The sequence below is a fragment of the Condylura cristata genome, unplaced genomic scaffold (genome assembly GCF_000260355.1).
Source record: "Condylura cristata isolate star-nosed mole 26May11 unplaced genomic scaffold, ConCri1.0 scaffold00012, whole genome shotgun sequence".
Taxonomy (NCBI): Eukaryota; Metazoa; Chordata; class Mammalia; order Eulipotyphla; family Talpidae; genus Condylura; species Condylura cristata.
Genome location: NW_004567113.1, coordinates 49059434 through 49072321, shown reverse-complemented (window position 1 = coordinate 49072321; position 12888 = coordinate 49059434). Strand labels below are relative to the sequence as shown.

General features: G+C 41.8%; 1 protein-coding gene across 5 annotated transcripts in view; it reads right to left on the bottom strand.

Annotated features, from left to right (window-relative positions):
• KCNIP4 (Kv channel interacting protein 4) overlaps positions 1-12888 on the bottom strand; it is an 845713-nt gene that overhangs the window by 57391 nt on the left and 775434 nt on the right. The gene's annotated exons all lie outside the window — the stretch shown is intronic.

Below are 12888 nucleotides of genomic sequence, written 5' to 3'. Positions count from 1 at the left end.
GTTGCTAAGACAAAATGGAATTGGACAAAAAGTCTATACGAGGAGTCCTTATTCTGCTACCACAAAGTTTGTGATTCTGGTTTAGTCTTACAAATGCCTTGTTCCAATATTCTCTTCCCTGACAAGCTACTCTTTCTCCTGAGTGACTTTGAAACGACCTGACCTAATGTTTGGGAAAGCACTTTGTACAAGCTATTTTAACATATTAATAACATATTTCCCTTGGTGGCTGCTTCTCTCTTTTTCCTTCATGATATTTCAGTGGGGATTCTCACATCGTTATGGGTCACATTTGCCCCTGCTAGAGTTCAGGCTTGCCTTTGCTCTCCTAAGTCTTCCATCATATGTTAACTCTCATATATTTCTAGATACTTCTTTAATGTGGCATAAAGTGACCATTATACACACACACACACACACACACATATGTATGCATGTGTAGTAATTACTTGGTCCGGTGGGCTTAATATGAATGCTTTTCTTGAAGTCACTAGTCCCTTATCCCACTCACAATGAAGCGAACATGCTTCAAATAGTGTTTTGAAAACATCTCAGGGCTTTGCAGACAGATTTTAGAGTCTGGGCTCATTTTTACTTCAGTAATTCTATTAGCAGTGTTTATTTTATAAGTGGCTTGCAAAGCATTTGAAGGCAGACAAGTTGTTGCTTCAGACTTAATATCTGTTTGTCTCAAACTTTATTGCAGGCACATAAACCAGAGATGTAGCCCTAACTAGGAGTTTGGTGCAGGAGTGGGGGCCAGTCCCAGGCAAAGTGCAGGTCTTAGGGCCCAAGAAAACCTGGAAGATAACCTGGGAGGAGGTACAGGGTCCAGATTACCACAGAGAGTTCACCTGGACCGTTGGAGCCAAGGATAAAGAAACAAGATGGAGACCAGATATATCCTGATAGAGCTGTCAGTTTCTTTCTTTCCTTCCTTCCTTCCTCCCTTCCTTTCTTCCTCCTTTCCTCCCTCCCTCCTTCCCTTCCTCCTTCCATTCCTTTTTAAAGATTCATTTATTTATTTATGCATCCAGACCTGGGGTACAGGTTACAGGTGAAGGGGTGGTGCGAAGACCCACCAGCGACAGAGTGGGGAGCAGAACAGGCAAACTGACTGACACACATTGCTGAGGGGAGAAGCGGGGGAGGCCAGGAAGCCATTAGAGTCACCCTACTCAAGTGGCTGCTGCCAGCTCCCCTCTTGCTGCACGATTTAACCCACTGCACCACTAGGGAGGGCCTCATAGCAGGGAAGTTTTTTTTTTTTTAATTTTATTGTATAAATATATTTCTTACATTATTCTTCATTTTGTACATTGTTTCATCTCAGCTGTAATACCCTATCTATCTATCTATCTATCTATCTCCCCCCCCACCCCGATAACCTTATACTCCTGCTCTCTGGTAGTTTTATCTTTCTGGCTTATTTCACTAAGCATGATCTTTTCCAGTTCCATTCATGTTGCGGTGAATGAAATGAGTATATCTTTTTGACTGCTGAGTAATATTCCATTGTGTATGTATACCACATCTTCTTGTTCCTGTTATCTATTTTTGGGCATTTGGGTTGATTCCACATCTTCCTTATTATAAATAAGGCAGCAGTAAACATAAGGGTGTAGGTGACCTTTAGATTATTGTTTTTGTGTCCTAGGAGTGGAATTGCCAGATCATATGGAAGCACCATTTTTAGCAGTTTGAGAAACATCCATATAGCTTTCCATAGTGGTTGGACCAGTTTACATTCCCACCAGCAGTGTAGGACAGTTCCTTTTACTCCACACCCTCACCAACATTTATTATTGCTTGTTTTTAAATATGTGCCATTCACAGTAGGCTTTAAAGGGAAGAATTAAGCAAGAGGGAGTTCCTCAGGCTGAGGGCTAGTTCCTGGGGCTCTGGCCAGAGTCCCAGCCTGCTGAAGGTTGAGGAAGATGCTGTTGGAGGTTCCTGAGCATGTTCTCTTACTCCAGCAACTAGGATCCATTGTCTCCCTGCTAGATGCCAAGAAAATACTGGCAGTGGAACACATGTGGTGAGGCAAACATCACTGCTGCTCTCACCAGTTTCTCACTTTTCAGGGATTGAACCAAAATGCCCATCACTACAGAGGTGGGAACTAGAAGGAAGGAACAAATGGGGGCTGTGACAATATAGTTAGGGATGGGGCTCCCATGTAATCATGGGAGGTAATTTTTGATGATACTGGACACTGAGCAGCAAACAGTATAGTACCTACACGTGCTGGCTCTCAGGGATGCACATGTGAAGTTTGTATATTTCAGTTCAATGAAAAAGATGTAAAATTAAAATAACTTCAATAAAACAAAGGAGGACTTTTTATTGAAAAGGAAAAGATGATATGAGAAGGATGAGAAGGGAAATGATACCTCATAATAGGGAGCATGTGTCCAGGGGAACCAGAGGGCAGAAAGCACAAGAAAATTTTTCCAAATTGATTTTTTTCAATGATATATGTTTTTTGAAATTGTGCCTTCTGACCAGACTGTAGTGAACTCCGGGATGACATGTGCTGGGCAGGACAGAAAGCAGATCAAAGGTGGCTGCACTCTGCTCCTGGCTCTCCAGCCAGCACACAGCTCTTGCATCCAGATTTTCTCCTGCAGGTGTCAGGATTTAGTTATTTCTCTGAAGAGAACTGGATTTAGGAAACTGGAAGGGGCCCACCGTTACTGCAGCACAGAGAATGTGGGGTGGAGAAGGCAGGTGTGGATAGTCTACTCCTAAAGGCTCACCCGGAACTCTCAGGAGCTTCTCTTTTACAAAGTCTGGATGCGCCTGATTGTAATTGTTTCTGTGAACTCCCCTAGATCCCCTAGATCCTACTTTTCTTGTTAGCCTGGCTAGGTTGCTGTTGCTTATCACCAAAGAGCCCCAACGGATACACAGACAACTCTTTGTCCTTGCTTGCCTGTTTAATTTCACTCTACACATTAACTGTTTTCTGCATGACTACTCTCTATGGACTTACACGATGCCATATTTCCTCCCATATTTCTGTACCTTTGCAATGTCTTTTGCTATCTCTTCCTCCTTGGTTAATCTTCTAAATCCCAGAATTCCCCTCAGTCCAAAGATTGGAGTCTCCTCAATTATCTCTCCAGTCATCCTCAATGGTTAAGAGCAGACTCTGGAGCCAGAGTAACTTTGTTCAAGTCCCAGGCTTGTCACTCCCTAGTTGTGCTACTTTTGGGGAGTCTCCTTCATAATTTTTTCCCCTTAGCTTCTTCTTCTTTTAATGATATATTTTTAAAAATTAAGTTAACGTTAATTTACAACACTCTATATGATTCAGAAATACAGTCTCAACTTTCAGTGTGTATGCTACCACATCACATCCACCACAAGTCTCTGCCATCTCCCCTTGTTCTTCTCTGCCTTTTCTACCTCTCCCTCCCTTTCTGGTAGCCTCAGTTTTATAGTCAGATTTCTAGGGTTTGCATTTTGTTTACTTGTTGACTGGCTATTTGTTTTGTTTCTTTATATTAAAAATCACATGATATTTGTCTTTTCCTTTGTAGTTATTTCACTTCGCACTATTGCCTCTGGTTTCATCCATGTTGTCTTAAATGGCAAGCACTCATCTTTTTTATAGCTGAGTAGTATTCCATTGTATAAGTATTCCATATCTTCTTAACTTAATCATTTTGCCCTTGGGCACTTGTTTCAAACTTGGCATTTATAAATAATGCTGTAATGAATACAGAAGTGTCGAAGTACCTTTGAAATTAGTGCTTTTGAATTATTTGGGTAGATAACTAGGAGTGGAATTGCTGATCACATGGTAGAGCTATTTGTAATATTTTGAGACATTTTCTTTCTGTTTTTCACAGGGGCTGGTCCAGTCTACATTACCACCAACAGTGTAGGAGGGTTCATTTCCCCCACCCCCACACCCACAATAATACTTGTTGTTTCTGATGTTTTTGATATGGGCCATTCTCATAGTGTTGAGATAGCATCTAATTGAGATTCTCATTTGCATTCCCTGAAGATCGGTGAGGAGGAGCTTGAAATGAGAAGTTCTGATTCAATCTCCTTAAATATAACGCTTTAGAATGTGCACACACAAACTACTGATTCCATCGCGTTTTCCTTTGACACCTTTTTTTATGTCTCCCAAGTTAAATTAATCCACTCAGATTTAAGAGGATTTATAGTTTAATACCTCTACTCAAATGTAGTATTGAAAAAACTTCCAAAATCTTGCCAACTTATTTTATTTCAATGAAGATTTGAACGTCGGCCAGAATCACTGGAATAATTGCTAGTTAGGCTTATATTAATGAACACATTGAAATAGGAATTGGAAAAAAAAACAGAAAATGATCTGATTCTATGGGGTAGTATCCTTGCCAACAGCTCGCAGTAATGAATGGTGCTCTGGCTTTGTTTTTAGTTTTGGCCTCAAAGCATCCAAGTAGCACAGAGGGTTCTTTAAGGAAACCATGTATAGAATTTGAAAAATGACTTATTGGTCTCCTAGTGGTACATTTTTGTGAATCAATTAGTCCTTCCAGAAAGAACGAGGCTGAGTAGTGATGTTGAAGTTGATCCACACAGCAGCCTCCCCACCTCCCTGTCCTTGGGGTCTGTGCCGTGAAGAACAGGCTCTAAGAACAATCTATACTAGCACACATCCTTGGCTGAGGCTCTCTTGAACTTGTTATGTATTCAAGTATGCTGTACAGCGCTAAGGGGAGTAGGAAACATTGAAAAGACAGGGACTTACTTATTTTTAAATCTTGAACCTTCAAATGATATATGGTTGAAGTATCAGTTGACACATTGTTCTCAGATGACAAAAATTTGCCTTTGGAGTATTAGCTGAGCTAACATGGGATATTTTCTTTGGGCAATTTAGTAGAAGGTGGTTCTGGTGACTTCTGCAAAGAATTAGTTGTTCCCCAAATGTAGTTTCTCCTTCTGTGTGCCTAAATGTAGAAGCCACCCTACCTAGCTTTCTCTTGAGTTGGCTGGTTCATGTAACTGATGAATGGATGGCATACTAGTGAATGTGAGCTATGTGACTTTTGTGCTGTTTTGAAGTTAAGGCAAGTCACTTGCCCCTGACTCTTAATCTTGAACGTGATCAGGAAAAGAACCTAATTCACACAACAGAGATGCAGACAGTAGTCTAATCCAGGAATAGCAGGGCACTGAGTTGGAAGGACCCTGGATCTCCAAATGTTTGATGGAGCAGAAATGCCCCCATCAGCCTGGGCCAGCCAGCCTTGGCATGAGAGAAATGTAAAATTTGATCTGAATTAATGTAGATACATAGATAAGAAAAATCTTGAAGATTTTCAAAATGTTTCTAGTGAATTTTTGCTTTATGTAAGAGGTACTTTTATATAAGCTGTTCTGGGGAAAAGACATCTCAAGGTTGTGCTGTATATTTAAAACATCGCAAGTTATATTATTGCCTTTGATTTCCACAAATGCCGGTGGGGAAGTCGCTGTGAGAAAGTATGGCAAAGTAGAGGACAGAAGGAACAGGAAAAGCAAAGAGTAGAGTTATAGCAAACGTAAATACAGTACATGGCCTCCAAATTGTCCTCCAGTGAAGATGTGGAGCAAAGACATTTTAAGAAAGTGCTTCTAGGCTGACCCAACTCAATCAGAGGGACAGCACCACAGAGCTGCCAGTGAGGATAATGATAAAGGAATAACAAGATTCTAGATTTTGAGGGTTAGGAGCAGACAGGTTCTGCATTTGGTGTTTCACACTCATTCTCTTTGTAAAACTCTCTGAGAAGCTAATTCTTCAGTTTTGAAGATGAGATAAGTAAGCCTAGAGAGATCAAATGTTTTGTCCAAAGGTAACCAGAGCTGGTATCTAGTCACAGTGTCATTTTTGCTTCACACTTTGGGTACATTTGTGGAGAAGAGGACCAACTGGATTAATACTGCTGCACTTCAGAAGGTTTGCATGCGAGGTTGGCCCTTGAGCTGTCAGTCTATCCATAAAAGGAAAGTCTCTTTGGAACAAGAGTGAAGTAGAAGGGCAGTGTGGAAAGTTCTGGTTCCCCTACAGGAACCCCCAGGAAAACAGAGAAGAGACAGAGTTGTATCACACCCCACTAGGTCATGGGCCTGGTCAGACTCAAAGCATTGAAAACACAGGGAACACTTAACTAATGTGGGTCTAATAAAGTTAAACATTCACAATTCACATTGTTGAGTAAATAGACTCAATTTGTAGATTATGTGGATTATCAATCCACTTGTGTCAAAAGAATACCCTTTAGCCACGCCCATACATAAAATATATCTATGTGTGGGCCCTCCCTGGTGGCACAGCAGGTTAAAGCACAGCACTAAGAAGCTAAAACCACATCAGCATGAATTCGATCCCTGCCTACCCCAGAGGTGACCCACATGGTGCGGCAGACCTCTCCTAACCCACCTGCTGCTCCCCTCAGCAGTGTACTTCGTCAGTCAGCCTGTTCTGCTCCCCGCTCTCTCTCTGGTGAATTCTCTCACCGCCCCTGCACCTCTGGCCTGTACCCCAGTTCTGTATGCATAAATAAATAAGTCTTTAAAAATAATACATCTATGTGAATAAAGAGGAAATTTAAGCTAGGTCACCACCAACCAAGTGGGGCGTTGATTATGAATATGACTTACATGTTTCAGGTGACGCCAAATGTATGGTTTCAAACGTTGAACACGAAACTTGATAAATTAAAAAAAAAAACACACATCCAAATGCCACATAGTATATTTACTATTACTCATGTTTCAGATGAGATACTTCAAAATGACATCATAGGGTCTTCATTATGAATTTCAGTTACTTTTGTACTTGATGAGTGAGAGAAAAGTACTGAATGGCTTTTATGTCTATTGGCCACAATTGAAATGAAAGGGATAGTACAAATCCTTTCTCATCATGGGAACTGCTCTCCCCAACCATCAAAGGAGAATTTGATCTCAACAAAGGATAAACTACCTGCCTGAGTTAGGAAATGGCAGTTGAAAAGCTTGACTCCAGGAAAGCACTTAGACAGGCCAGTCAGAAAGGCAGCCATGTTTATCTGCTTAGACCCGTAGACAATCTTCCCAGAGCCCTATTTCTTGAAGTCTGACAGAAAACTGCTAGGGCATACGAAATACCTCTCTGACTCTGTTCTTACACCTTGATTCTAAAGTATGTGAATAATACTTTGCATTTAAGGAAGATCTTTTATCTGAGTCTTTCAAGAACAGGACGAAACCAGTTATTACTCAGCCCCCTTCTTGACTGGAAAAGATCTCAACCCCTAACTTGCTGAAAGGGAGACAGAAGTGGCCAGGCATGAAAATGATTTACTGAAGATCACACAATCAATTCTACAAACGGTCCAAGAATAACTCGGAAGGCTCATGACAAAAGAGAATCACTTTGTCCAGCTTCTCCCTCCTCGCCACCAGACCCTATCCTCTCCCATGCATGTGCTCCACTCCCCTCGGCCTCCCCATAAATAAGATTTAGGGCTTTTTATGTGAAAGCACTTTATCAGAAATTTAGATCCCTATAATTTCATCCTGAGTTCTCTTCATCTATTTTTAAAGGTCTTAGCAGAAATTCTCTAATGCTTGGAATGGGATGGAAAAGGATCATTGAAAACTCCCATCTCCTGCTGGTTCATTTGGTTATGATATCAAATCTCTTGCAGAAATTGAGGGTAAAGTTTGCTACCACTATTGATAAAACCTGCACAGGAGCTGTATAGATTGCAGGTATAACTCTGAGGGTGGTGTTAACTTTGCCTGCAGTGAGACTTCAGACCAAATTCAGCTGGTCACAACCCAGAATGCTCTTTCCTTGCAGACACACTCTGATGGACAACTTATGGCTCGCCCCCCAAGTCACAATCTTTAATCTTTCCATGGCCACTGGGATGAAGCAATGGGATGAATGTAAAGTCCCTGATCATGTTGCATTAGTATAAATCTCTATTTTAGCAGATTAGAGACTTTCCCTTGAGAGCTCTGAAGAAGTGAGCTGCCATGTTATGCGAGAGCTGTGACAGACCATTGGCCGGGACCACAGGCAGCCTGGAGGAGGTGAGTAACTCCAGGCGTGCAGTCAGCAATAGAGTAGACATCTCAGAAACACAACCTCCCAGACATGGAATCGGCGAGCAGCTGGGCAAGCCCCGGCAAGCACTCCAATCCTGCCAAAAGATAGCCAACCAACACCTTCATTGTAACCTGTGAGAGGACCCAGCCAAGGCATTTCTGGATTCCTGACTCTCATGGGTGCTTTTTTTAAGTCATTTAATCCATGGTAATTTGTTACATGCATTAGAAAACTAGCAAAAACAGTTTTGATTTTGAGGTAAAAAAGATATAAACAATTTGCATTTTAGTACAAAAGATATGAACAAGTTTTCAAATGACTCCTTAGAGAGGGATTTGAATTGACTGGATACTTTGATCTAACATTATTCAAACTAATGAAAAAGGAAGCAGGGGAAGTCTTGGGACAAGAAAGGGCCCAAACATATAGTTCCAGCTACTGCAACTATCTCTCAACCTGTGTCTTCAAAATGGGAAAAAAAATGCTGTAAATTATAAAGAGAGAAAAATGCCAAAGAGCCATAGCCATATCAAAACTTAATGCCCAGCAGACTACTCATGATCATCTAGAACTGAACTGGTTATCTTTGACTTTGAAATATAATAACAAGATCAGTTTGTGAATCGTATAGACAGACAGACAGACAGATAGATACTTGAGTGACCTCCCATCTGAGTGGTTGGTCTGTTAAAGTGGAAAGTCTGTTAAAACATTCCAAACTTTAAAAAGAGGGATTTGAGCATCACCCCAGATTCTTTACTGCCCACTCCCTCCACTCCTGCCACCCACCAATGGTGTCATAAGCTTCCTATATAGATAATACAACTATCCTATGGATAGATAACAGTTTCTGTCATTCCAGGGTTGATCACAATTAGGTCAGTTGTGATAACGACATCTTACCCTTGAGATCTTGGGCCTCGTTCATTTGCTCTCACCTCCAATGATTCTTGTAGTACATGTACGTGGAGAACTTTACAAATACTGATGCCCAAATTTCTTTAGAAGAACTACATCTCAGAACCGCCAAGCATGGTACCCAATGATTTGTTGTTTCTGACTTTCTCATAGGATTGTACTTGTTAGCTGAGGCTGCCAGTGTGCAGACACTACCTTGTATCATCCCTGCATCCTTCCTAATCCATAGTTATGTAGCTCAATATCTAGAACAGTGAATGGGAGCCATGTTAGCCAACTGAGATGCTCCATTTGTTGGAATACAAAACTGAGCATGACTCTTTGGGAATCATACTCTAAAATCTTCTTCCTATTGAACTTTATGGCCTTTCTCTTTGTTTTTAAAAATGCAAACATCCTATTATAATTCAAGTTAAAAAGTTTCGATACAGGGAAAGACAATACAAGATTATTAAATAGACACCTACTGAATGGGAGAAAATATCCACACAATATATAAGTGATAAGAGATTAATATCCAAGATATAGTAAAAAAAAATACAGCTCAATAAAAATCAAATAACTCAGTTAATAAAAGGGGCAGGCACTATGAACAGCAAATTAACCAAAAAGGTTAGCTAGAAGGCCCAAAAGACATGGAAAATGTTCCTTGTCACTTCTAGTAACAGGGATGAAGATTAAAACTACAGAGAGAAACGACCTCACACCCATGAAAATGGGACCATATTAAAAAGACCCCCAACAAGTATTGGAGAGGTCACAGTGAAAAAGGAACTCTGTTACACTGTTGGTGGGAATGTGAATCAACAAACAATTTAGATTTACCTTACAAAACAAATTATGGAAATAGTGTAAGGCCCAGAAAGTTCACTCTTGGGCATAAATCCCCAGAATATGAAGCCGTCTGCAAAAAAGTCCTGATATGCTCAGCAGTATTCTAACAGCATTATTTGTAACAGCTCAGACATAGAAGCAGCCTAAATGCCCATAAACTGAAGATTGGATCACGAAGTTGTGGTATATCCACACTGTGGAACATTATATGCCCAGGAAAAGGAATGAGTGCAGCCACATTCAACAACAATGGGAGGAGTTGAGGGAATTTGTATGACAGAGTAAGTCAGAACGACAGTAACAGCTACTGGGCATGTATGTAGCAAAGAATTTGATAGTGTATAACATTTAAAAACGCTGTTGGATGTTAATAAGCATCCTGAGGGGTCTGGGTTTAAGAGGCATGGCAGAGGGGTAGGGTCAAGGAGGCATAACTGATGGTGGGGGGGGGGTTAAAACAAACCTGTGTGCTGTGGGCTTCATTACCCCAGACTAGAGTCACAGGTACACCGAGGACTTATCCAGAGGCAGGTGCCTAGTCATCTGAGCTATGAAACCCAGTGTGTTGGCATCAAAGCAGCCAATGTCTGCACTAGACCAGAGGTTGTCAAAGAGTCACCCCAGACCAGCCATATCAACATCACCTGAGCGCTTATGGGCTTTTCACCCCAATTTGATACCTATTAAATCATAATGTTCCAGGCTGTGACCCAGATGCATATATGTTAGCAGGTGATCCCAGCACCCCACAAGGTTGAGAAACACTAGACATTCTCCACTATACATTCTCCACTTCCACCTGCTGCCTACTTTTGGAGACTCAATTCAGTGTGGGGTAAGAGAAATAAAAATAAGGAGGTGACTCAGTAGAGATGATGGGGGAGTGGCTGAGAAATTCTTACTCAGCATCTCCCCTTCTCCCATCCCATGGAACTAACAAGGCATTAGCAAAGGAGACTGGTCCCCAGAATGACTGGGTGGGGGGGGCTCTGGTCATGTTTAGTTGCAGGGGTGCATTAACTAAGTTGAATCAATTTCATGGAAGTCCAACTGTTTCAAGGTGTAGGTGAGTAGTTGAAACTTTTAATCAGATTAACGAGAGTTTTAAATGTTTTCTTAACAATGAATATACCAACTGGTTCCTGCAAAATGACTTTTGGGTCTTCAAGGATTGAGCTAACTGCTATTCAGGGAACTGGTTGTCTTGCCTGGTTGGTAGCTGGTTTGCTTTCTTGGATGCTCAGTTGGTTGACGGCCCCATGAACCCTGAGAGCTGTGTCTTGTTGTCCTGTTTCTCTTGCTACATGTCTGGGCACAGCCATTTGGATTGCACAATTAATCAGTGGGAACTAAAAACAAAATGAAAAGGCCACTCTGCGCACACTCAGGTCTGATGGGGATTTATCTCACACAGCCAGAGGAGGAAGAGAGAACGGGAGAGGAAGTAATAAAGAGGGAGGCAGGGGAAAAGGTGGAAAGGAGACAAGATGGATGAGAGAAGAGACAAAGGGGGTAGAACAAAGGAAGGTGAGAAAGGAGGAATAGAGAGTGAAGGATCAATCAGAGCGTTGGGAAAGGAAACTGAGAAGAGGTTGGGAAAAGTGGGGTTATGGCAGGAAAGAATGAAAAGAGGACAGGGAGGAAGAAAATAAAAGCAAGCCCCGAGCACAGGCAGGAGCTGGACAATTTTTGTGAAGTGCCACTTGTAGAGACACGCTGCAGAGATGCTGCCTCCAAGGTTAATGATGGTGGTAATCAGGGTTCCAATTTGCCACAAATGGGATGAAAGGCAGTTGGCCCCCAAATGGAGAGACCTACAGTAATAATGTACCAGGAACACGGGGATGCTGAGAGGCTGGCTTAAGTTCTTTTATATTCAACAACCATTTTGTACCTGATGAAACAATCCAAAGTTACAGAGAAAAAAAGGTTGCTTATTACAAGATCGCTGAATTAGAGCAAAGCCGTTGAGATGATGGCAGGAATGCACTTGTAGCTCCCTTCTGTGATTAGCTTTCCCTTTGCATTTATTTTCTGCAAAGACTTGGATTTTCGCTTCCTCTCCTTCCCCAGCCTGGTTTTCTGTGGCCTGTGCAGCTGCTTCACAGGAAGGGTTGTGCTTTCTGCAGCCTGTAGACTCTCCCAGCATGGACACAGCTAATGACCCTTTAGCCTAATTTTCAAAGTTCCTTTCTGTGTGGAGTAAGCTTCTATTTTTATGAGATCTTCTCTCTTGCCCACCCAGGCTTCTTCCATAACCCTCTGGGGTTAGCAGAGGGCTGCAGTCCAGAGGCCAATGGGGAGACAGCCCAATCAAGAAGAGTGGGGAGGAACAGAAAGGGGACAGAGAGACTCCATGGAGTGAAAGAGAGTAGAAGTTTGTGTGCAACATGGATGATAGATTCCTATAAAAATACCCTGGAAAGTCAATTGGCATGACAGATGCTCTGAGTAATTATCCTGTGGGTACTACTGAAGAGGCTAAGCTTTTGACCTGGTCCTTGTGAGCTTAGACTTGGGGCCTACTTGAGGAGGTCATACTTGGAGATGCTAGAAATAGCGGAAATTTTTGGACACTATAGGCCACAGAATGGAAGGCCTAAGTGGGTGGGATTATTGAGGAATCAAAGTGATTTCATCTGTGTCCCAAGGGGCACTTACATAGCTCCTGTGATTCCTATATATGCCAGAACACAATGTAAGACAGACTATAGCTGCATTTGCAAGAAGCATTTGATAGTCTTAAGGGTGAAATGCTTTTGAATAAATTCATTACTACAAACCCTTCCATATTCTGACTATAAGCTCTGTGGGGACAAGAGCCTATCTTCTCTGGCCTTACAGCATTTAGCTTAGTGCATACCAAGTATCAGGAAGAGAGAGAGAGAGAGAGACAGAGAGAGAGAGAGAGAGAGACACAGAGAGAGAGAGACAGAGAGAGAGATAGCACAAGTATCAGGAAGAGAGAGAGAGCAAGTATCAGGAAGAGAGAGAGAGAGAGAGAGAGAGATAGCGCAAGTATCAGGAAGAGAGAGAGAGCAAGT